Here is a 26714-nt window from a genome sequence, read left to right on the forward strand (position 1 = left end):
AGTTTGAAATCTGGCCCGATTGAAGCTTTTCAAGTCATGCGAAGTCTAGACAGAGAAAGTAATGTCGTCAAAATGTTCCCACGCCTGAAAGGATCGGCAACGATTCGGCAGAGTTTAAAAGTCATGAGGAAAAGAACCAAAAGTGACATTAGGAAGAATGCTTTCGTACAGGGAGTGGTTGGGGTCAGTAAATCCCTAACTGACACTGACAAAGAGGCAGATTCATTAGACGCAAACGGGAATTCGGTGATCGTGTTTAAAGTAACAATGTGCAGAATTACATGGAGAAGGCAAGAGAATGATACGAATAGAGACCCACGTTTACTTACTGTGTCGACCCAGCAGAGCGAAGGTGGGCCGCTTGGCGTCTATTCAGAGTGAAATCACAAGAGAATGTGGGAAGTCACAAAAAGTTGATATTTACACAGCCTCCATATGTCTGCGCAACACCATATAAGACGACAGCAGTGGAGATCTTTGACATCAGTCTCGAACGTGCATGCCACACGCCAGACGAAAGGCTGAAGGGACCTGTGGAGCGACGCGCTGTGCGTGGGAGCCGAGTGGCGCAGCGGGAGCGTGCTGGGTCGCTGGATCGGAGCTAACCTCTGCTGTTGTTCACTGCCTCCTTGCGTGACTTTCCTGTGTGATGTTGCTCTGTTCAGCATCATGCCTTTCAAACGACTTCCTGAGTGTCGAAATGCCCCGTATCATACCAATGCTGTCACGAAACTCACACCATTCAAGTTAGGTGCTTTTGGAGGTCTGAGTGGTCTTCTCCTGTTCTTCGTCGGTTTCCAATGAACTCAATCGCAAACCCACTTCTCTGAGATGCCAATGAGCTGAGACGCATACCTTGTGCTTTCGTGCCTTCCCTGCAGTAATTCGCCTCGCCAGTTCGGACGTGAATGACAAGACGATCAGCATGTCAGAAACTGTATCACCACTCAGACACAGTCCCTCAGTATTCGGACAGATATCACTGATTGTGAATCACCTCAGAGAGAGACAAGTGGCAGAGAGTCGTCGTGGACACGATGGGATGGACCGCCTCTGTCGGTGGGAGAATGATGCTACGTGTTTATGCCGTCCCATTGCCTGTCTCTGGGACAGAGAGACTGAGGGGGAGCAACAATGGTTCATTTTTAACCGTCCCTTCCGTGTTGGACCGCCTGCAGTCCCTCAGCTCAGGGCCGTGGGGATGACTCTCAGTGAGTGAAGGTTTCACTCGGTATGTCTTTATCTGGGACGCTTGGGGCTCAGATGTTAACTGCTGAGTGGTCGCAGCGATGAAAGCGATGCCCACTTTGCAATAGACTTTCCGTAAGATTGCTGCGTGTAGACGACTCTGAACACCGAGCAGGCTGCACAACAATGTGCTCATATGAATTTACTTGACGGAAGAGTCTTCGGTGTCCATTTCTCTCTGCCCCGCCAGCACAGCATCTTTCTATCTCTCCGATAACAGACGTTTGGAGGGAATTCACAATCAAAGTTACTCACTTCCCACGCATTAGTATAAGTGATACCTCTCACCCGAAGGAGATAAAGAGCAGAAGAGCGAATGGACTCTTCCCTTCCTCTGCTCTCTGAGTTTATCTTTGCACATCGGTGACATGTCTGCACAACAGCACATGACCCTACAGCAGGGAAGATCTTTTGACGTCATTCTCGAACATGCCAGTCACACGCCAGATGAAAAGCTGAATACTTCTCTGGAAAAGCTACCGTGCAATGCAGGAGAATGGCACAGCGGGTGCATGCTGGGATCATAACCCAGATGCGAAACCATTTTTTCCTATTCACTTAATGTCGCCTTTAGCAGCTTTCCCGCATAACGGCGCTCTGTTCTGTTCCTTGCCATGTCATTTGCTTCCCAAAACTTCGGGTATCTGAGCTCAATATATCACATCGATACACAAGTCAAATTTACACAGTTGCGCTGGCACCCTTGTGGAGCTCTGAGTTGTCTTGTCCTGTTCTCTGTCGGTGTGTCCTGATCTCGTGTGAAACCTCTTCTCTCAGATGGCAATGAACCGGTGAAGTTGAAACTCGTGATTTGCTGTTTTAGTCCATTTCCTGCAGTAAAGAAACCAACGCCCGTGTAATAAAAGACTTTCTGCAGGATTGTTGTGTCAAGACAAATTCTGAACACCAAACAGGCTGCACAAAAACTCACTCATATCAATTTACCTGAGGGAAGAGTCTCCGGAGTCCGTTTCTCTCTGTCCCGACAGCACAGCATCTTTCTGTCTCTCCGTTAACAAGACCTTTGGATCAAGTTCAAAGTTGCCCATTTCCTCCGCATGATCGTAACTGACTTAACCTGCCTCACGTAATAGTGAGAGAGAGCAGAAGAGTGAATGGGCTCTGCCTTCCACCAGCACAGCTTGCAAGTAAAAAAGAAATGGTTCAATTATCCACCAGTGGAGAGAGCCCGGTCCCTGGAGACGGGGCAAACAGCTGCGTCCTGGGAGCAGGGAGACAGATTGAGAAGTAGATGTTCTTGAAACTCTTCGCTGCTTGCAATTCTGGGAGCAATGTACAATGAATTTCGGACTGAGCAAGTCTCAGCTGCTTCAGGAGGTGTCTGCTCCCATGGCTGGTGGCTCGTTCGTCTGGGATATGATTCCAGCTTTGGGTCTTCGAGCATATGCAGCCGTGTGAGAGTTCCCGGGTTCCAATCCCAAGCGAACCATCATTCCTTAAATTGACCTGAGCAAAAATGACCGATCAATTTTGTCAATTAAAGCCGCTTCGTTAAATAAGATCGGACTGCCTGAATTAGGGACGGTGCAGAGCTGCCATTGCAGTGAACACGGCGAAGGGAAACACGTGGTGAAAGTGAGAACAAGTATTGCAGATTTTTCGCCCGCGCTATCCGAGTCTGAATGAATCCTCCACCTGTATTACGCTCAATTCTGAGGGTGATACTTCAGGAAGCGGGGAAGTGAAGTGATTGCAGACGGCGCTGAACAGGATAACGTGAATGGTACCGTCCTGAGGAATGTCAGCAATGAAGGGAGATTGGAAAGTTTGGGGCAGATCTCTTTGGAGAACGGAGGGCTGAAAGCTGGTCTGATTGAAGTTTTCCACGTCATGAGGGTTTTAGACAGAGTAAATAGTGCAGTGAAAATGCTCCCAGGCCTGAAAGGATCGAGAACGATTTGGCAGAGATTTAAAGTCATCAGGAAAATAAGTAAAACTGACATTAGGAAGACCGTTTTCACACAGGGGGTGGGGTCAGTAAGTCGCTGTCTGACAGTGACAAAGAGGCAGATTCAATGGATACAAAAGGGAATTCAGTGGGCATGTCCAATGTAACAATGTGCAGATTTACAGGGAGAAAGCGACAGAATGAGACACTTATTTCCATATTGTGTTGAGCCAGCAGAGCTAAGGTGGGCTGCATGGCCTCAGTCTGCGCTGTCACACATTTCGTGATTCTGAGTGAAATCGGAGTTGGACCAACAGAACGTGGGAAACATGACAACGGATATATTCTGCCCAACAGGATACTCCATCACAGCAATGAAGGTGTTTTGACATCATTCTCGAAGGTACATGACACAATGAGATTCAAAACCGAGTATTCCTTTGAATCACTGAGTAATTTGTTGACAGTTATTCAGTTGAGGTGAGCGGAGTTGCGCATTGGGAGCCACTCCAGTTGATAGGTCGAAGCCGTTTTCTCCTGTTGATAGTCCCACCAGCACTCCAATTTGCTGTGCTTCCAGTCAGTAGATGCAGATTACTATTCCATAGTGATACACGGGCCACGATGACCCAGCTGTGGTGACAAGCTTGTGAAGGGCTGAGTGCTCTTCTCCTGTTCTCTGTCGGCCTCCTATGATCCGAATCATCAAACCTCTCTTCTCCGAGATAGGAATAAACTGGTGAAGGTGAAACACATCATTTGCGGTGTGTCCCACGTGCAGGAGGCCCTGCAGTAATTCCCCACGCTGTTTCACACAGTAACATCTTCTCGGTGAATTACGCTTGGCAAAAAAAATCGATTGAACCAAATCAGTGTCCGCCACTGGATTTTACTGACACCGTTTATAAAATTCAGCCTCACCGTTAATGTGGAGAGGGGCCGTCAGACTGTAGTTTCCGTTCCTTCTGTTGAATAAAGATAATTTTAACTGTGTCCAGTGAGAGGAAAGGATTTGCTGTTGGTGGGAAACATTTCTGTCTGTACTCGCTGTCACTCTCCTGTTAGATTGAAACATAAAGCTGGGAGTCTCTGGATTATGTTGTAAAAATATCGGTATTATGTTATTCACACCGCGCTGTCACCAACTGAACGAAGTGGCTGCCCAGAGGGAGACGGCTGTGTTTGAATCCCGTGATGAACTGGGGGAGCTGAGCATTTACCCAAAGAATGGGCACACCACCTCCCTGACACAGTGTTCACAAATCAAACTGACAGCAAAGCTTCACGTGTGATCGAAAGTTTCCGGAAAGAAGACGTTGTTTAGCAGATATCCGGAGTGATCGTTCTCCTTTCTTGATTTGAAATGTAAGAAGCTGACGTCAGTGAGCCTGACGTGATTCGCGCACGCAACTGGCCGATCTGGAGTCAGACGCGCTACCGTTGCGCCAGAAGCTCCCGAACAGCCATTCATGCTTGAGGGAAATGATCGTACTACAATGATTTTACGTTATGAATAACAACGGAGATCAACAGTTCATGTCTGTTCTGTCTCTCCCCCGTCTCATTCTGTCTCTCGAAACAATTTCCAACTCTACCTCAATAAAAAGCTGAAAGAACTGCGGATGCTGTATATCAGAAACAAAAAAAACAGGAGTTGCCGGTGACCCTTCCACAGAACTGATGGTGATTGGGAAAACGTTGGTTTATATGCAGGAGATATTGTGGGAGGAAGGCGGATGCAGTAAATGATAGATCAGGACAGAGCCCAAAGCGAGGGAAGAACTGTTGGACAGGAAAGGGAGTTGATAACGATCTGCGTGGGAGGATGAATGGAGACTGTTCGTGGCTAATAATAGGTAGTGTGTAATGACAGACTGTGTGATAACAAGGCTTGGTGTGTGTGGAAGGGACGAGGATACTATGGATTTCAGGCCCTAGAATTATTGAATTCGATATTGAGACCGGAGGATGTGTGGTCCCCAAGTGTAATATTCGGTGCTCTTCGTTCTGCTGGTGCTGAACTTCGCTGGAACACTACAGTAAACCTGAGACAGAGATGTTGGCCAGGGAACAGGGTGGGGTGTGGAATTGGCAGGCAACTGGAAGTTCAGGTTCTTTTTGCGGGCAGAACGTAGATGTTCTGTGCAGCAGTCACCCAGTTTTAGGCTTCGTTTTCCCCATTGTAGATGAGACCACATTGTGAGCAGCAAATGCAGTAGATTGGGTTGTGGGAAGAGCAGGTAAAGTGCTGCTTCACCGGGAAGGTAAGTTTGGGCCCTTGGATCGTGAGGAGGGAGCAGGTAAATGGGCGAGTGTCACACATTCGGCAGTTGCAAGGTAAAGTGCCGTTGGACTATTGGGTTAGGGTTGATAGGAATGAAGGAAGAGTTGACCCAAGGTATAACTCCTGCTCATTTACTTATCCACCAAATAGAGAAATTTGTTAAGTGTGTACAAGGAAATTTTCTAATTCACAATGAGGATGTACACACTGGCGAGGGTGCAAAACCTAAGGGCCAACAACCATAATTCTATTAACATTACAATCGTGATTGAAAATAATATATTAGATCTAAAGGTTGAAGTTCTAAATTGGAGGAAGACTCAAGTATGAGGCAAGATCTTTCAAAAGCTGATTGGGGGCAGTTGTTCGCAGGTTAAAGGACTGCTGGAAAATGGGAAGCCTTCACATATGAGATATCAAGAATCCACACACAGTATATTCCTGTTCGGGTGAAAGGAAAGGCTGGTCGGTGTAGGGAATGCTGGATGACCAGAGAAATTGAGATTTTGGTTAAGATAAAGAAGGATGCATACGTCAGGTATCGACAGAGAGATCGAGTGAATCCGAAGAGAATAAAAGCAGTACCAGCATACTTAAGAGAGAAATCATGAGGGCAAAAAGGGGACATGAGATAGCTTTGGCAAATAGAGTTAAGGATAAGCCAAAGGGGTTTTTTTTATAAATACGTTAAGGACAAAAGGATAACAAGGGAGAGAATAGGACCCCTCAAAGATCAGCAAGGCGGCCTTTGTGTGGAGCTGCAGTAGATCGTGGCGGGGTGTTGGGCGGGAATACTGAACGGATATTATGCATCAGTGTTTACTCTGGAGAAGAGCATGGAAGATATAGAATGTGAGAAAGTAGATGGTGACATGTTGAAAAAATGTCCATATGGCAGATGAGAAATTGCTAGATATCTTGAAATGCATAAAAGTGGATAAATCCCAAGGACCTTATCAGGAGTACCCTTTCACTCTATGGGAAACTGGGGAAGTGATTGCTGGGCCTCTCAAGGAGATATTTGTATTATCAATAGTTTACAGGTGAGGTGCTGGAAGGCTAGAGGGTGACTAACGTGGTGCTACTATTTAAGAAAGGTGGTAAGGAAAAGCCAGGGAACTATAGACCGGTGAGCCAGACATCCGTGACGGGCAAGTTTTTGGAGAGAATCCTGAGAGATAGGATTTACATGCATTTGGAAAGGCAAGAATTGATTATGGATAGTCAGCATGGCTTTATGCTTGGGAAATCATGTCTTACGAACATGATTGAGTTTCTTGAAGAAGTACAAAGTGGATTGATGAGGGCAGAGCGATGGATGTCATCTATATGGAGTTCAGGAAGGCGTTCATCAAGGTTCCGCATGGGAGACTGGTGAGCAAGGTTTAATCTCATGGCATGCAGGGTCAACTAGCCATTTGGATACAGAACTGGCGAGAAGAAAGAAGACAGAGGGTGGTGATGGAGGGTTGCTTTTCAGACTGAAGGCCTGTGACCAATGGTGTATCACAAGGATCAATGCTGGGTCCGCTACTTTTTGTCAGTTATAAAAATGATTTGTATGTAAACGGAGGAGGTACAGTTAGTAAGTTTGTAGATCACACCTAAATTGGAGGTGTAGTGGACAGCAAAGAAGGTGACCTCAGATTACAACGGGACGTTGATCAGATGGGCCAATGGGCTGAGAAGTGGCAGATGGAGGTTAATGTAGATAAATATGAGGTGCTGCATTTTGGAAAAACAAATCAGAGCAGGACTTTTACACTTAATGGTAAGTTCCTTGGAAGTGTTACTGAGCAAAGATACCTTGGAGTTCAGGTTGATAGTTCCTTAAAAGTAGAGATGCAGGCAGATTGGGTAGTAAAGAAAGCGTTTGGTGTGCGTTCCTTTGTTGGTCAGAGCATCGAGAATAGATGTTGGGAGCTCATGTTGCCACTGTACAGAACATTGGTCAGGTCACATTTGGAATATTGCATGTAATTTCGGTCTGCTTCCTATCAGAAAGATGCTGTGAAACTAGAAAAGATGCAGAAAAGATTTACAAGGATGTTGCCAGGATTGGAGGGTTTTGCTATAGGGCGAGGCTGAATAAGACTGTTTTCTCTGGAGCGTCGGAGGCTAAGGAGTGATCTTATAGAGGTTTATATAATCATGAGGGATATGGAGAGGGCAAATAGACAAGTTCTTTTCACTGGGATGGGGGAGTCCAGAACTACAGGGCATAGTTTTAGGGAGGGGAGGGGAAAGATATAGAAGGGACTTAAGGGGCAACCTTTTCACGCAGAGGGTGATGCATGTACGGCATGAGCCGCTGGAGTAAGTGATGGAGCCTGTATAATTACAGCATTTAAAATGCATCTGGACGTGTATATGAATAGGAAGGTTTTATGGGGATTTGGGCCAAGTGCTGGCATATGGGGCTAGATTAGGTTAGGATAGCTGGGCTGCATGGACGAGTTGGACCGAAGGGTCTGTTTCCGTGCTGTACATCTGTGTCACTCTGTGAGACTCCATGGGATTCTCTAGGAGAAAGTGAGGACTGCAGATGCTGGAGATCAGAGCTGAAAACGTGTTGCTGGAAAAACGCAGCAGGTCAGGCAGCATCCAAGGAGCAGGAGAATCCACGTTTCGGGCATGAGCCCTTCTTCAGGAATCTTTAACTATAAACTATAAACATTCCCTGAGTTAAATATTTTGAAGTGTGAAGCCATTGTTTTAGTCCCCAAGTTCGACCTGAACTCCCCCCTCCGCCATCCAAGTAACTCTGTTGACAGCCTTCATGTCACAGGAAAAGGGCAGGAAAGTGCATGTGGAGAATGTCAGATCAGCCACAATCCAATTGAATGGAGAAGCGGGCTCAAGGGGTTGAATGGCATTTTCCAATTCCTATTTCTTATGGTTCCCGAGCCCTTACCTCTGAATCAGGGTCCTGGCTTCAGTATGTGCCATTACTGAGAGTGCTGATGTTCCCTTGTGTAATATCAAACACATTGGCGGCTGCTGAAACCTCTTGCTCCTTTGTTACCTCTAAACACAATATGCCAATGTGTCCAGGGGAGGTGATGGCTGGCTTTCTTGTCACCAGACTATTCACCCAGGTAAGGTTCTGGGGACCTGGGTTCAAAACCTACCACGGCAGATGGTGGAATCTGAATTCAATATAAATCTGGAATTACGAGTCTAATGATGAAACTGTTGTGGTTTGTGGGAAAATCTTATCTGGTTTCCTGCTGTCCGAACCTGATCTCCATGTGATTTCAGACTCACTGTCAGCTGGTTGAATCTTCACTGCCCTTTCAGTCAATTCTTAAAGCTCACCTTTTTTTTAACTATGATGTTGCCAGAATGATTTATAGACGGTAGAGGCTGGTACTTTTTTCACTGGAGTGCAGAGGGTTGGGGGTGGAGGTTATGGAGGTTTATGAAGTCATGAGGGACAAAGATAAGGTGAATAACCAGTGTCTTTTCCTGAAGGATAGGGGAGTTCAAAGTTTGGGAGTATATTTTTAAGATGAGAGGGAGAAGATTTAAAAAGGACGGAGGGGGGCAACGTTTTTTACATTGAAGGTGGTTCGTGTGAAGAATGAACTGTCAGAGGAAGTTGTGTATGCAGGTAATGTTACAATGTTTAAAATTATTTGGATAAGTACATTTGAGCCAAACACAAGCAGGTGGGTCTAATCGTCCCCCAGATATTCAAAGGGACAGCCAGTCAGAGGGGGGCAGGGCCACCCCTATCATTGTTGTGTGGCATGTGTGACAGTTGCAACAAGACGTCCCAACTCATGTGCTCAATGCTCTGAACAATGAAAGCAAGCATGCCAAAAGCCTTCTTCACCACCCTGTCTACCCACGACCCCATTTTCTAGGAGCTAATAACCCGCAACCCTAGATCTCTCTCAGTTCTGGTTCCCTTGGTGTTCTGACTTCTGACTTCTTCAACTCTGGGTTTGTGTTGAGCATGATGGGATACTTTGTCCAACTCAGCACGTTTAAACAGTATCTCTCAGAGGGCTTCATTTGAAACTTTTGAGGAGGTGAGCTCAACAAGATTAAACTATTCAAAGTTACATGGACTCAATTTTAAAGTTACATCAGGACCAGTAGTCAGAGACACGTACAGCATGGAAACAGACCCTTCGGTCCAACTTGTCCATGCTGACCTGATATCCTAAATTAATCTAGTCCCATTTGACAACACCTGACCCATATACTCTGGCAGCTCATTTCATATATATCCCACACTCTGCATGAAGATGTTGTCCATGTAATATATTTTGCCTCTTACCCTAAACCTCTGCCCTCTAGTTCTGGACTCCCCCATTCCAGGGAAAAGACCTTGTCTATTACCCTGTCCATGTCCCTCATGATTTTGTAACCTCTATTAGGTCACTCCTCTGCCTCTGATGGTCCAGTGAAAACAGCCCCAGCCTATTCAGCCTCTCCCTGTAGCTCAAATCCTCCAAACCCCAGCAACATTCCCGTAAATCGTTTCTCATAGAGAAGTCAACGCTTCAGTCCTGAAGAAGGGTTAATACCCAAAACGCTGACTACTCCACATCCTGGTGCTGCCTGGCTTGCTGTATTCTCCCAAACTCCTGCTTTCCTTCTTTGGCACGCAGTATGTAATGGCTCAGTGGATACCACTGTAGCCTCATAGTGCCCGGGGCCGAGGTTTGATTGCAGCCTTGGGTGACAGTATGTGAGGAGTTTGCACTTTCTCCCAGCGTCTGTGCGGGTTTTCTCTGGGTGATCCTGTTTTCTTCCGTAAACCAAAGATGTGCAGGTCATGTGGATTGGCCATGCTTAATTGCCCATAGAGTTAGGTACGTCAGTCAGAGGGAAATGGGTCTGGATGGGTTACTCTTCGGAGGGTCGGTGTGGACTTGTGGAGACAAATGGCCTGTGTTCACACTGAAGCTAATCTCATCTGCGCTACTTTTGTCACTAACGAATGACAGAGTAGACTCGACAGGCCGAATGGCCTAACTTCTGCTCCGATGGTCTTGCAGTCTTAGGTTTCTTTGGATCATTTCATTTGTAAATGTGTAGTTCCTGGCTCAATGAGCAGCAGTGTCCACTGAAAGCAAAGCTCATAGGACGATTGAACTCCTACAGTGTGGAAATAGGTCCTTCAGCCCAACACATCTGCACTGATCTTCCGAAGAGTAACCCAGTCAGATCCATTTTCCTACCCTCCCTAAATTGCACACAGACCCCGAAGGGTGGATCATGCCACAGGCCAACCATCGGGAGGACGGCGGAACGTCGGGCTGTCTGGGGCCAAGTCGCCAGAAGGCCACCGCTGTGTCTTCCATACCATCGGCGTGCCTTCCTCAACTCGCCCGGCTCGGGGGCACGGGGTTCAGGAGCGGCGTCGCCCGCTGGCCCCACTGAAGACCGTGTTGTTCCGTGGCTAGCGATCGATGTAGGTACCGTGCCTGTGCGACCGTTCACCACTTGTGTCTCAGCACTTCTCTCTCCCTCTCTCTGACCATCGGGCAGTCTCTGTCGGCTGGCACCTCGCACATCCTGTGCGGGGAGTCGTCACCGCCGTGCCCGGGCCGCTGGCAAGGCAGGAATCGGGCTGACCCTTCCGCTCGAGTAAGCTGCCTGCACTTCCGAGATTTGCCTCCCGCCGTGGATGGGGGAGGGTGTCAGGTCCCGTGAATTTGCGCCGAGCACGTCCCCGCGCGTCAATGGCTGCGCTGGAGGCGGCAGGGGCGGCCACTCGTCGATACCATCGCTGGCAAGGGTGGTCAGTGACGTGCGGGTGGCTGGCTCTCTGACCGTCGTGGCGTCGGCCAACTCCCCCTCCGCAATGAGACATTTCCGGCCCACTAAGAGGTGGGGGCGTGCACGCTGGCGGTGCGGCCTGGCCATCTTCTGACTCTGGGTACGACCTCAGATCAGACGCAACAACCCACTGAATGTAAGCACATTACTAAGCGTTGGAAAAGAAACAAACCAGGATTCCCTTAGTAACTGCGAGTGAACAGGGAAGAGCCCAGCGCCGAATCCTTGCTTGCCTGACGGGCGAGGGAAATGTGGCTTATAGAAGCGCTTTCTCTGACGGTGCCCAGACGCCTAAGTCCTCCTGATCGAGGTCTAGCCTGAGGACGGTGTGAGGCCAGTGGCGGTGCGAGGCTCATCGAGATTGTGTCTTCTTGGAGTCGGGTTGCTTGTGAATGCAGCCCAAAGTGGGTGGTAAACTCCATCTAAGGCTAAATACTTGCACGAGACTGATAGTCAACAAGTACCGTAAGGGAAAGTTGAAAAGAATGTTGAAGAGAGAGTTCAAGAGGGTGTGAAACCGTTAAGAGGTAAACGGGTGTGGCCCGCGCAGTCTGCCCGGAGGATTCAACTCGGCGGCTCCAGTCGGTCACGTTGGGGTCTGGCGGATCTCCTCTGCTGGGACCGCTCCCAGCATGGGCAGGGCTGTCGCCGGGCGCATTTCCTCCAGTGGTGGTGCGCCGCGACTGGATTCGGGTCGGCTGGGAAGGCCGGTGGCTTTGGAATGTGGCTCGCTGCTCCGTGCGGCGAGTGTTATAGCCGTCTGGTAATATCCTTCGCCGCACCCCCGGAGTCGAGGGAAGCGACTGCCGCCGCGCCCTCCCGCCCCCCCTCGGGGGGGTGCGTGGAACCGCGTGTGTTGAGCGGGCTTGCCATGCTCCCGGTGGGTCTGTCAACCGGGGAGTAATGTCCTCAGTGCGCCCCAACCACGTCCTGCCGCAGAGTCGGGTCGAGCCATGCTGAGCAGGCGCCAGAGGGCCCTTCCTGTGGATCGCCCCAGCTGCGGTGCTCGTCGTCCTACCATGGCAGACGGGTGGCCTTGGCCGGCGCCTAGCAGCTGACGTAGAACTGGTGCGGACCAGGGGAATCCGACTGTTTAATTAAAACAAAGCATCGCGAAGGCCGCAGGTCGGTGTTGACGCAATGTGATTTGTGCCCAGTGTTCTGAATGTCAAAGTGCAGAAATTTAATGAAGCGTGGGTAAACGACGGGAGTAACTGTGACTCTCTAATCCCCTCTCTTGGGGGATGTGACTACAGTGTTTTTAAGGTTGTTGGTCTCTGACTGGTGCCTGCATCGTCACCTTTGTGATTTGATTCTACGTATTTTGTCGGTCACAAAGTATTTCAAACCTCCACGTGGTTCCCCCTGGTAACGGCCTGTATGAGGAAGCTCTTGCCGGGAAGGTGATTTTAAATTGTTTTGTGGTTGTTTTAGTCTGGTCTTATCAGTGCTTTTGCCATCCATTTTATCTTTGCTCTGAACTTGATTTCACCAGTGCTATACGCCACTGGCTGTTTTTATTGTTTTCTCCATCGTTTGAGCATTACTCGGACCAGGTCAGCTGATACTACCTCCAGAAAAGATACGAGACGGCTGGTGACCATTCAGTCTGGTTGAAACCAAATTTGGCAGAGGCGATTATGGCCGATTCCAAAGTATCGGTTGAATGGGAGACCGGGTAAATAACCGCCCCGCACGGTTGCTTTTGGCGGCTCCGTGTGCTAAATGTTTGAGCCAAAAACGGACTGGGCAATCCGTCTCGACTCAGACTCAGACGGAAGAGACCATAAGAATTATTCCGGTAAGGCTGTCCTCGGGCAGGCACGGGGGAGCTGTTAACATTGTCCAGAATAATCAGGACAGAATTCAAAGGGAAGGGCTTGTGGAGGAGACCCCTCTACAGCCAAGTCCATTGAACAGCCGGACGATTTTTAATTCGAATTTTAAAGGGCCATTTGTTTTTAGTCGATGTGGAGATTTAGAGAGCAATGAGGAGAGGCACGAAGGAAGAATTTTTCACCCGGTAAATGAAGAAACAGATAAGCTAGAGTTAATAATTAAATACCCTAGAAAATTTTTTAAATGTAATTATTGTAATAATATCTACAATACCACAGGGATGTATAGGAAACACTTGAAAATATGTAAGGGAATTAAATCAGTGAGGATTAGGTGCAGTAAATGCGATTGGGAAGGGAACTATCAGGCGGTAGCGTGCCACGAGACAAAATGTAAGATGAGTGATAATGTTAGTCGGAGTAATAATAGTACCAGTAATAGTAATGAAGGAGGTGGATTAGAAAAATCATACTAGTGTGAAGGATGCCCGTTAACATTAAAATCAGCCAGAGGGTTGGGGCAACACGAAAGACATGCTCACCCCATCTTGAGAAATGAGAAAAGGAAAGAAGGGAAGCCAGAGAGTAAGGATAAGATAGATTATAGAGAGGGAACCAAGAGGGGAGTATGGTGTAAGGAAGAGCTGGAAAAGTTGCAACAACTGGAAGTAGAATTTAGTGGCTGTAAGAATATTAATAAAAGTAATGCAGAGAGAATCGGTTCCAAAACCGCTAAACAAATTTCGGATAAAAGGAGATTATTGAATAAGAAGAATAAAACCAGCGATAATAATACGGGTATAGAATTAGAAATGATCTTTAATAGTAATGACAGTAATGGAATGCAAGATAGCGATCTGGGGGTCAGATAGGTTGTTGGTGGAAGAAAGATTGAATGAACAGAGGGACCAGGAGAACGCTAATATTATGGATTGTCAAGATTATAATGGTAGGTCGATATTAGAATTGATAAAAATAATTGAAAATGACCTGGGTAAGAATAAAGGTGTTAGTAAGGATCAGGAGAATATTTTGGGTGTAAGAATGGATAAATTAAGAAAGAAAAAGGATGATGGGACAGGTAAGAAGGTAACTCATATTAAAAGAGTAAGTTTTAAGCTAAGGGATAGTGGGCAAAGAAAGAAGAAGGAAACAAAGCTAAGAAAAGATATAGTAAAAAGAAGGGAGAATTTAAAGAAATGCAAGTTCTATATAAAACTAAGAGGCAGTATTTAGCAAGAACCCTAATGGGGGGCCCCCAGTTAAGAGTGAATGTCCCCTGAGCAAGGTAGAGTTAGAGGAATATTTTAAGGAAAGACTAACAAATTTGAATGAAAATAATAATTTAAGGGGTTTTGCTAAATATAAAAATCAAAGTGAGGGATCCTTGAGTGGCATTCGGACTTGTGCTGTGACGGTGGAAGACGTGGATCTGGCCATGAACGTGAAAACCGCTGCAGGGCCGGACAGGGTAACACAAAGAAATAATTAAGATATTTAATAAGGATAATTTATTATTTCCTCGACTATTTACAATTTGGATAAAAACCGGTAAAATTCCAGATCAGTTAAAAATAAGTAGAACGGTTCTGATCCCTAACGTGAGCATAGAAGATGAGTTAAAAGATATAAATAATTGGAGGCCAATTACTATAGGGCCAATTATGATTAGAATTTTTACAAAAATCGTTGCGAATATGACTTAGTCAAGTGATAAATCTGAATAAAAGGCCGAAAGGATTTATGACTGGCGTAGCAGGATATGGGGAGGACATAAAAATCCTGGAAAATGTTATGAAAGGTGCAAAAAAGAATAAGAGGAATTTAGCTGTGGTTTTTGTAGATTTAGCGAAAGCCTTTGAAACCGTCGGTCATAGATTAATTATAACAGCATTGAAAAGACTCCAGCTCCCGCAATTTTTTATTAAACTAATTACAAACTTATATGAGAATAATTTTACTCAGGTGGAAGATTTTAAATGTAAAACCGGAAACATTGAAATTTAAGAGGAGTAAAGCAAGGTGACGTGTTGTCACCGATTCTTTTTAATATTGTAATGGACCCATTAATTAGTACTATCGAGAAGAAGCAGAAGGGAATATTCTTAGGATTAGACGGAAACAGTTTTCATTGCGCAACATTAGCGTTTGCTGATGACATAGCGTTAATTAGTCAATCTTATGAGGGTTTGGATTACAATTTAAAATTGGTCGAAAAGTTTTGTAATAACACGGGAATGGAAGTGAACATAAAAAAAACTAAAGGATTTTATCTTACTTATAGAAATAAGTCTTTTATATTTAACGATAAAATGAATTGGAAGTTAAATGAAGGGGTTATACAATTCATAGAACTGGGCAACACGGATAAATACTTGGGTGCTAAAATAGATCCGTGGATTGGAGTTAGTAAAGCGGACTGGGCGAGCCAATTGGATACCTGGATAAGGAATTTTTAAAAATCACCTCTTAAACCGGTACAGAAAATAGAACTTTTAAAAATATATTTTATTCCTAGACTGTATTTTTATTTAACTTTATCAGACGTTTCTATGAATTACCTTAACAAATTGGATAATATTATTAAAAGCGCAGCGAAAGAGATCTTACACCTTCCGCAATCCATCGCGGACGGAGTGCGTTATGCTAAAGCCCGTAATGGAGGCCTGGCGTTAAATAGACTGTTAACGTTTATTCCAATATCGATTGTGAGGAAATATGAGACGCTCCATAAATCTGATGACGAAATATTGCACGCCTCGTTTCGGTTTGAGGGTGAGAGTGTAGTGGAGAAAATGCATAAATGGAGTAAATTAAGGTTATGGAAAAGATCTGGAATCCTAACATTAATCGACAATTGGATGAAGACGATACCATCACAGAAGATAGTGAAGATGGGATGGAGGAGTTTGCGAGTACTACCTATGCAAACTGGAGATCTGTGGAGATACAGAGATGGATGGCCCTCCCCTGTCAAAGGGCAGGTGTCCATTATTATAAGAATGATAGTGCATCAAATAATTGGTTGACAAAATTATCTTTTATGAAGACGTTGAAAGTCATTAATTCAATTTTGTTCCGAACTAATTTATTTCCAATGCGGGCGTCTTTGTCTTATGGCAGGCCTTTTAACATTAAGAATTGCAGAAGTTGGAATGATATTTCGGAAACTTTTGCGCATATTTCTGGATGGTGCCCTTACGTCCAGAAAATGAGAGTTAAAAGGCACAATAGGTTAGCCGAAGAACTAGTTAGTTTTGTTAGGATAAACGGGTGGACTATATATATAGAGCCGCGAGTTAAAGATACGCCTGGAAAACTGTGGATACTGGACTTAATCTTTAAGAAGGAACAGCAAATCGTGGTGGTGGACGTGTCAGTCAGAACGGACCTTCAAATAAACTCCCTCGAATTGGCATGGGAGGAGAAGATAAAGAAATATAGTCACTTCGGTAAAGAGATAATGGGCCTCGTTGGCGGAGGAAAGATATCTTTTTATGGGTTTGTGATAGGAGCTCGAGGGAAGTGGTTTGAGAAGAATTCGGAGTTGAAAGGCCTCGGGATTGTAAAATTTAAATCATTTGCACAAAATATCATAAACCTAACTTTATCTTTGACCCTCGAACTTTTAAGGATTTTCATGGACTCTTAATATCTCCGATCGACGTATTTTTAAAAATAGTTTAAATAGTGTGGTTTTAAATTTTTTTATATATGTTTTAGTAGTTTAAATAGTATTTTAAATAGTTTTAATCGCTGATTTGAATTTAGAGTTACATTTTAAGATTTTATTAATAAAATTGTACTGTTTTAGATCACTTAGGTTAATTGGTGGAGTGTAATTTTAGGTATTAATTAATTAAAGTGCATGCTACATGCAACAAGGGATGATGGTATGATGGTATCTGCTTCATCCATAACGCACTCCGTCCGTGATGGATTGCGGAAGGTGTAAGATCTCTTTCGCTGCGCTTTTAATAATATTGTCCAATTTGTTAAGGTAATTAATAGAAACGTCTGATAAAGTTAAATAAAAATACAGTCTAGGAATAAAATATATTTTTAAAGGTTCTATTTTCTGTACCGGTTTAAGAGGTGATTTTTAAAAATTCCTTATCCAGGTATCCAATTGGCTCGCCCAGTCCGCTTTACTAACTCCAATCCACAGATCTATTTTAGCACCCAAGTATTTATCCATGTTGCCCAGTTCTATGAATTGTATAACCCCTTCATTTAACTTCCAATTCATTTTATCGTTAAATATAAAAGACTTATTTCTATAAGTAAGATAAAATCCTTTAGTTTTCTTTATGTACACTTCCATTCCCGTGTTATTACAAAACGTTTCGGCCAATTTTAAATTGTAAACCATACCCTCATAAGATTGACTAATTAACGCTGTGTTATCAGCAAACGCTAATGTTGCGCAATGAAAACTGTTTCCGTCTAATCCTAAGAATATCCCCTTCTGCTTCTCCTCGATAGTACTAATTAATGGGTCCATTACAATGTTAAAAAGGATCGGTGACAACACGTCACCTTGCTTTACTCCTCTTAAATTTCAATGTTTCCGGTTTTGCATTTAAAACCTTCCACCTGAGTAAAAGTATTCTCATATAAGTTTGCAATTCGTATAATAAAAATTTGCGGGAGCTGGAATCTTTTCAATGCTGTAATAATTAATCTATGACCGACGGTATCAAAGGCTTTCACTAAATCTACAAAAACCACAGCTAAATTCCTCTTTTTCTTTTTAGAACCTTTCATAATATTTTCCAGGAGTTTTATGTTCTCCTCACATCCTGCTACGCCAGTCATAAATCCTTTCAGCCTTTTATTCAGATTTATGAATTTACTAAGTCTATTTGCAACGATTTTTGTAAAAATTCTAATCATAATTGGCCCTATAATAATCGGCCTCCAATTATTTATATCTTTTATCTCATTTTCTGTGCTCACCTTAGGGATCAGAACCGTTCTACTCATTTTTAACTGATCTGCTATTTTACTGGTTTTTATCCAAATTGTAAATAGTCTAGGAAATAATAAATTATCCTTATTAAATATCTTAATTATTTCTTTGTGTTACCCTGTCCGGCCCTGCAGCAGTTTTCACGTTCATGGCCAGATCCACGTCTTCCACCGTCACAGGACCAGTCAGAATGCCACTCAAGGATCCCTCACTTTGATTTTTATATTTAGTAAAACCCCTTAAAATATTATTTTCATTCAAATTTGTTAGTCTTTCCTTAAAATATTCCTCTAACTCTTCCTTGCTCAGGGGACATTCACTCTTAACTGGGGGCCCCCATTAGGGTTCTTGCTAAATACTGCCTCTTAGTTTTATATAGAACTTGCATTTCTTTAAATTCTCCCTTCTTTTTACTATATCTTTTCTTAGCTTTGTTTCCCTTCTTCTTTCTTTGCCCACTATCCCTTAGCTTAAAACTTACTCTTTTAATATGAGTTACCTTCTTTCCTGTCCCATCGTCCTTTTTCTTTCTTAATTTATTCATTCTTACACCCATAATATTCTCCTGATCCTTATTAACACCTTTATTCTTACCCAGGTCATCTTCAATTATTTTTATCAATTCTAATATCGACCTACCATTATAATCTTGACAATCCATAATATTAGCGTTCTCCTGGTCCCTCTGTTCATTCAATCTTTCTTCCTCCAACAACCGATCTGACCCCAGATCGCTATCTTGCATTTCATTATTGTCATTACTATTAAAGATCATTTCTAATTCTATACCCGTATTATTATCGCTGGTTTTATTCTTCTTATTCAATAATCTCCTTTTATCCGAAATTTGTTTAGCGGTTTTGGAACCGATTCTCTCTGCAATACTTTTATTGATATTCTTACAGCCACTAAATTCTACTTCCAGTTGTTGCAACGTTTCCACCTCTTCCTTACACCATACTCCCCTCTTGTTTCCCTCTCTATTATCTATCTTATCCTTACTCTTCGTCTTCCCTTCGTTCCTTCTCTCATTTCTCAGGATGGGTTGAGCATGTCTTTCGTGTTGCCCCAACCCTCTGGCTGATTTAAATTTTAACGGGCATCTTTCTCACACTGGTATGATTTTTCTAATCCACCTCCTTCATTACTATTACTGGTACGATTACTACTACTACTAACATTATCACTCATCTTACATTTTGGATATTGGCACGCTACCGCCTGATAATTCCCTTCCCAATCGCATTTACTGCACCTAATCCTCACTGATTTAATTCCCTTACATATTTTCAAGTGTTTCCTAAACACCCCTGTGGTATTGTAGATATTATTACAATAATTACATTTAAAATCTTTTTAGGGTATTTAATTATTAACTCAAGTTTATCTGTTTCTTTAATTACCGGGTGAATAATTCTTCCTTTGTACCTCTCCTCATTGCTCTCTAAATCTCCACATCGACTAAAAACAAATGGCCCTTTAAAATTTGAATTTAAAATCATCCGGCTGTTCAATGGACTTGGCTGTCGAGGGGACTCCTCTACATGCCCTTCCCTTTGAATTCTGTCCTGATTATTCTGGACAATGTTTACAGCTCCCTCGTGCCTGCCCGAGGACAGCCTTACCGGAATAATTCTTATGGTCTCTTCCGTCTGAGTCTGAGTCGAGACGGATTGCCCAGTCCGTTTTTGGCTCATACATTTAGCGCATGGAGCCGCCAAAAGCAACCGTGGGGGGCGGTTATTTTCCCGGTCTCCCACTCAACTGGAAATTTTGGAATTGGCCATAATCGCCTCTGCCAAATCTGGTTTCAACCGGACTGAATGGTCACCAGCCGTCTCTTATCTTTTCTGGAGGTCGTATTAGCCGGCCTTGTCTGAGTAATGCTCAAACGATGGAGAAAACAATAAAAACAGCCAGTGGTTTATAGCACTGGTGAAATCAAGTTCAGACCAAAGATAAAAACGATGGGAAAAACACTGATAAGACCAGACTAAAACAACCACAAAACAATTTAAAATCACCTTCCCGGCAAAAGCTTCCTCATACAGGCCGTTACCAGGGGGAACCACGTGGAGGTTCGACCTTACTTTGTGATCGACAAAATACGTATAAACAAATCACAAAGGTGATTATGCAGTCACCGGTCGGAGACCAACAACCTTAAAAACACTGTAGTCACATCCCCCAAGAGAGGGGATTAGAGAGTCATAGTTACTCCCGCCGTTTACCCACGCTTCAATAAATTTCTGCACTTTGACATTCAGAACACTGGGCAGAAATCACATCGCGTCAACACCGACCTGTGGCCTTCGCGATGCTTTGTTTTAATTAAACAGTCAGATTCCCCTCGTCCGCAGCAGTACTACGTCAGTTACTAAGGTGGCCAGCCAAGGCCACCCGTCTGCCATGGTAGGATGACGGGCACCGCAGCTGGGGCGATCCACAGGAAGGGCCCTCTGGCGCCAGCTCAGCATGGCTCGACCCGACTCGGCGGCAGGACGTGGTTGGGGCGCACTGAGGACATTACACCCCGGTCGACAGACCCACCGGGAGCATGGCGAGCCCGCTCGCCACACGCGGTTCCACGCACCCCCCGAGGGGGGGCGGGAGGGCGTGGCAGTGGTCCCTTCCCTCGGTGCGGCGATGGATAATGCCTGGGGGCTGTAACACTCGCCCCAAGGAGCAGTGGGCCACCTTCTAAATCCACCGGCCTTCCAAGCTGACCCGAAGCCAGTTGTGGCGCACCACCAGCGGAGGAAATGCGCCCGGCGACAGCTGTGCCCATGCCGGGAGCAGTCCCAGCAGAGGAGATCCGCCAGACCCCAACGTGACCGATTGGAGCCGCCGAGTTGAATCCTCCGGGCAGACTGCGCGGACCACACCCGTTTTCCTCTTAACGGTTTCACACCCTCTTGAACTCTTTCTTTAAATTCTTTTCAACTTTCCCTTACAGTACTTGTTGACTATGGGTCTCGTGCCAGTATTTAGCCTTAGATGGAATTTACCACCCACTTTGGGCTGCATTCACAAGCAACCCGACTCCAAGAAGACACAATCTAGACGAGCCTCGCACCGCCACCGGCCTCACACCGTCCTCAGGCTAGGCCTCGATCAGGAGGACTTAGGCATCTGGGCACCGTCAGAGAAAGCACTTCTATACGCCACATTTCCCTCGCCCGTCAGGCAAGTGGGGATTCGGCTCTGGGCTCTCCCTGTTCACTCACAGTTACTAAGGGAATCCTGGTTAGTTTCTTTTCCACCGCTTAGTAATGTGCTTAAATTCAGCGGGTTGTCGCGTCTGATCTGAGGTCGTACCCAGAGTCAGAGGATGGCCAGTCCGCACCACCAGCGTGCACGCCCCCACCTCTTAGTGGGCGTGCAACGTCTCACCGCAGAGGGGGGTTTGGCCGACGCCGTGACGGTCAGAGAGCCAGCCACCCGCACGTCGCTCACCACCCTTGCCAGCAATGGTGTCGACAAGTGGCCGCCCATGCCACCAACGACGCACGGGGACGTGCTCGGCGCAAATTCACGGGACCGGAGACCCTTCCCCATCCACGGCGGGAGGCGAATCTCGGAAGTGCCGGCAGCTTACTCGAGCGGAAGGGTCAGCCCGATTCTTGCCTTGCCAGAGGCCCGGGCACAGTGGTGACGACTCGCCGCCGAGGACGTGCGAGGCGCCAGCCGACAGAGACTGCCCGACGGTCAGAGAGAGGGAGAGAGAAGTGCTGAGACACAAGTGGGGAATGGTCGCACAGGCACGGCATGCACATCGATCACCAGCCGCAGAATGGCACGGCCTTCAGTGGGGCCGGCGGGCGACGCCGCTCCTGAACCCAGCGGCCCCGAGCCGGACGAGTTGAGGAAGGCACGCTGACGGTGACAGGGTATGGAAGACACAGCGGTGGCCTTCTGGCGACTTGGCCCCCGATAGCCCGATGTTCCGCCGTCCTCTCGATGGTTGGCTGGTGGCATGATAGGTATGCCTGCACGGTGACCGTGCACACACCACGGCCGCCAACCCCTCCGTGCCTCCCGAGACCGGTGGCAGGACCGAGCAGAAACTTGTGGACTGAACGGGAGAGCCAAAAGCCCGTGATCCTTGCACGTGCGACCGTCGAAGTCACAGCGTTCGATGATAACCTCCTCCCTCAGCCAGGGACTCAGCGCCAGCAGGGGAGACAGGATCAGACGCCCCACCGGCCACTTAAGTCTGAGGACGAACCACGAGACGGGCGGCTGCAGCAACGGGCGGCCTGCCCCCCGGGTGTCCTTGGAGAAGGAGCACGCGGGTGTCCACTGACACCCTGGAGTTGTGACTGGCCACTTAAAAAAAAAGGAAAAAAAATAAAATAAAAAAAATAAATAAAAAACGGGCGGCCTGCAGCTCCCAGACACGGTCTGTGCCTCTCATCACTCTCAATCGATCAAGCATCAAGTCGGGTCAGCGTGTCAAACAGGCGAGCTCCACGGTGAGGCCGGCAGCGCACCAGCACCAGACCTCCGCGGCTCCCTTCACTGTTTCTACTGCCAGCCAACCGAGAGTCAGACCCAGTGCGGACGTGCAGAGCCTAGGCAGACCCCACAGGAAGCTCAACATTTTGAGGCAGCTCCATGTCCCAAAGACGAAGCGGTGCACGTCGCCGTGTGAACCACCGACGGCCATTCTGGGACCGGTAACAGCCGTACTGGCCCCACTGCCACGACACAGACGGACGCCAGGCCGCGCTCCCTGGCGGGGGGATGGCGTCGAGCCTGACGAATGGAATGTGCAGGGTGCGGGGAAAGGCCAAGTGCTCTGATGCCAGAGGGCTGCCGAGTCTGAACTTAGGAGGACAAAGAGGACGGGTCCTCTGCGACACCCTAGCAGCGCTCTCGCCAGCCAAGACGAGTGCGATTAAATGCCAAATAACCCTCAGACAGGCGTGGCCCCAGGAAGAACCCGGGCCGCAAAGTGCGTTCAAAGTGTCGATGATCAATGTGTCCTGCAATTCACATTAATTCTCGCAGCTAGCTGCTTTCTTCATCAACGCACGAGCCGAGTGATCCACCGTTAAGAGTTGTCTGAGTTTGTTTTCGGTCTCTCCCTCGCCAGAGGAAAGCGACCCAGACCGCACATACACTTCCCACATTAGCAGCACCCACCTGCCCGCCGGCGTGCGGGCGTAGCAGGGTGGCGGGAAGCTGTGGGGAGCACCAGCCAGGTGCGGCCAGCGGAAACATATGTCTATTGGGAAAAAAGGCCGCCCAAGAGGCGATGCATGTCGGCACGCACCGCAGCGACCGAGGCAGGATCTCCTCCACCATGTCGCCCGCTGAGTGTCACGAGGCATGCAGCAGCTTTGCCCGAGGAAAAGCAGAGGCGGAAACGGGACCAGCAATCGGTTCGGCAGCGTCACTGACCCGTGCACGTGGCGGGGTGTCGGCGAGCGGACCACTGCAAAGAGTCGGGGGTGCAATAGCCAGAGCTGACGGCCGCCCGGCCCGGCCACTGCCAAGGTGGGCTAGGAAACTCGGCAACGTGGGCTGAGAAAGAGAATAGATGGGGGAACAGAGGGATGGAGAGCAGAGGGTGTGGGGGAGAGAGAAAACGCATGGGGAGTCAGAAGATGGGAAGAGGGACTGGACAGGGATGCAGAGGGTGGGGGTGAGAGAAAGAAAGAGAAAGAGAATGGACGGTGTGCCGGAGGTGGCGAGGGATTGGCCAAGGGTGCCGTGGGTGGCACGGGGGAATGGAGAGGGCAGAGCCATGAATGGCGGGGGAGAATGGATGGAGGTGCTGTGGGTGCTACAGGGGAGAATGGGCAGGTCGTGCAGTGGTTGGTGGGGGAGAATGGACAGGGGATGCAGTGTGTAGTGGGGAGAATGGACAGGGGCACTGTGTGTGGCAAGGAGAATGGTCAGGGGATGCTGTGTGTGGTGGGGGAGAATGGACTGGGTGCTGTGGGTGGCGGGGAGAATGGACAGGGGGCACTGTGGGTGGCGAGTAGAATGTAAGGGGATGCTGTGTGTGGTGGGGAGAATGGACAATGGCACTGTGGTTGGCAGGGGTTAAGGCCAGAGGCACTGTGGTGGTGGAGGAATGGACAGGTGGTGCTGTGGGGTGTTTGGGTCTTGGAGGGAGATGGTGGTGGTGAAAGCATCCCACTCACTCCCAGCATCCCCTTCTCTGCACACATGCGGTGCACATTTTTGTGAGTCTGGATGGGATTCTGTTTGGAGGGTCAGTGTTGACTCGATGGGCCAAATGGCCTTCTCCCACAATGTAGGGATTCTATGATTAGGAGAGCTGTCAAACCAACAACTTCTAATTGGTGAAGTAAAAGACCAGGAGCCAATCTTTAAGCAGTTTTCCATTTATTCACTCAAATTGCCCTTTCAATTGAATTCCTTGAATTTAATGTGTTCCGTTGTCGTTTAATTATGATCCATGAAAAGCAACATCCAGTCACATCTGAGGGAAGAACCAACTCAACTGACTGAACAAGTGTAACAACTCTTCTGTATGCACTTTAGATGTGACATCCTCTCCCTCTCTCTCTGTTGACCCAACGGGATTACCAGGGCTAGAATTTCCACTCTCAAAATACAATTGCTGATCGACTGTTTGCTTCTGCTGCTTAACATAAGGATTTAAAAGCTGCTAGCCTGATTCGCAGAAAGCACAAAAACAGACTGTTCACTTGCACCTGCGCAGAGATAAAATTTCATTTGGAATAGATCACAAAATAACAACCGGTGCCAATCCCTCAACTCTGTGTTACACATGGAGGGAGGGGAGGGGAACTAAAGTGTTTTACTCTCCGATGTTAGAGGGCAGGACAAAGTTTCAGCCAGTGGTAAGTTAAAATTCAACCCTGTGCTGTTTTCTGTTATAAAAACTCAAACCACATGGATTTGGTGGGATTAAAAAATGAAGGAAAGGGAGCTTGCAAAGTTTCCAAGCCCCCACAACACCCACACACAATTCCCTCTGCTTAGCTGGAGACAGTGCTGCCCTCCCCTGTTTAGGAGTAATCTCTGCAAAGGTGGTGGTATTGACAGTGAGGAGGATGGTCTCTGGCCACAGTTTGATACCAATCAGCTGGTAAATGGGCCAGAGAGATGGAATTTAATCTCCAGGCATTCTGGGAAATGTAATAATGGAGGAAAGTAATCAATAAATAGTAGGTCCCTACAGAGTGCTGAGGAACAAAGGAACCTTGCTGTCCAAGTCTAGAGATCCCCGAAGGTATCAGTACAGATAACACTAGGGAGTGAGGAAGGCATAGATTTGTATTTTTTTCATACAGAGGGCGGTGCGTGTGTGGAATGGGCTACCAGAGGAAGTGATGGAAGCTCGTACCATTATAACATTTAAAAGGCATCTGGTTGGGTATATGTATTGGAAGGGTTGAGAGAGATATGGGTCAAATCCTGGCAAATGGGTCACGAGATTAATCTAGGATATCCAGTCAGCATGGGTGAGCTGGACTCCAGAGTCTGTTTCTGTGCTGTATGACTTTACCCGCCTAATTCAATGCAAGTTTCAGCAACATGTCTGCAGCTTTATGCTTTTAGACATTAAAAATGTTTCTGAGTATATCATTTCAGCTGTTCTCAATTTTAAAATCAGCCATTTCTTGTGCACCCCTGTCTTCCAGGTTGATTCATCACCATCCATTCTCTCTCTTTCCCGAGAAGGGCTTGATACAGCAATCAAAGAGGGCTCGAGGTACGAGAAAGGATTGGGGGGGGGGGGGGGGAGGGAATGGACAGGGGCACAGAGGCTGGGGGAGAAGAGAGAGAGAGAGAATGGATAGGGGAGCAAAGGGTAGGGAGAGAGAGAGAGAAAATGGACAGGGGACAGAGAGTGGAGGGGATCAGAAAGACTTGGGGACAGAGAATGGGGGGCAGAAAATGAGGGGGAGAAAGAGAGAATGGCTGGGCAGAGAGATTCGGTGAGTGCAGACTGTGAGGAGAGAGAGAATGCATGGGGACAGTGGGTTGGGAAAGTGACAGCACAAATCCCACCTTACCCAGGAATGGTGTCAGTGTTCCATGAACTGGAACCCACTCCATTAACAGCAGACTTGGGGGCAATCGTTTCTCAATAGACACATGGCTAAGACGGTAGATGCATATAATCCCTACGGGCCATTCGGCCCATAAAGTTCAGACTGACCTTCCAAACACCCACATTCCCCATAGTTAACCCACCCTAGGTTGCAGATCCCTTGACACGTCAGCATGGCCAATCCACCCTAAACTTCAGATGGTTAGACTGTCGGAGGAAACTGGAGCACCCAGAGTTCACCCATGCAGTCACAAAGGTGAGAACATGCCAAAGTCCACACAGAGAGCTGCATGAGAGTGGAATTGAACCCAAGTCCGTGGTACTGTGAGGCAGAGTGCTAACCACTGAGCCACCATACCACCCAGAGCTTTGAAGTTCTGCTATGTCTTTGTAGTTTCTGACTTCTCATTAGCCTTCAGCAGAGGTTCTCTCCTCCTGACATTGTTAGACCACGCCTGCTGCAACCTCCCTTTTCCATGTCTCCAGCCCTGAGCACACCGGTTCCCAAATCCTGGCACCAGGCAATCTGGTCTTCTGCTGCCAACTGCAGAGAATGGTGACAATCCCTGCCACTATTCTCTCCCTGACCACCACTGCCCCCTCCCCAA

The 26714-nt window shown here is 46.9% G+C and overlaps 1 protein-coding gene and 1 non-coding gene across 2 annotated transcripts in view; both read right to left on the reverse strand.

The window, feature by feature from the left end:
- LOC140460064 (uncharacterized) overlaps nucleotides 1-26714 on the reverse strand; it is a 507032-nt gene that overhangs the window by 386179 nt on the left and 94139 nt on the right. The gene's annotated exons all lie outside the window — the stretch shown is intronic.
- On the reverse strand, nucleotides 22960-23112 carry LOC140461169 (5.8S ribosomal RNA). Its single transcript, XR_011954490.1, has one exon. It is a non-coding gene; the product is annotated as a 5.8S ribosomal RNA (ribosomal RNA).

The sequence above is a fragment of the Chiloscyllium punctatum genome, chromosome 36 (assembly GCF_047496795.1).
Source record: "Chiloscyllium punctatum isolate Juve2018m chromosome 36, sChiPun1.3, whole genome shotgun sequence".
Taxonomy (NCBI): domain Eukaryota; kingdom Metazoa; phylum Chordata; class Chondrichthyes; order Orectolobiformes; family Hemiscylliidae; genus Chiloscyllium; species Chiloscyllium punctatum.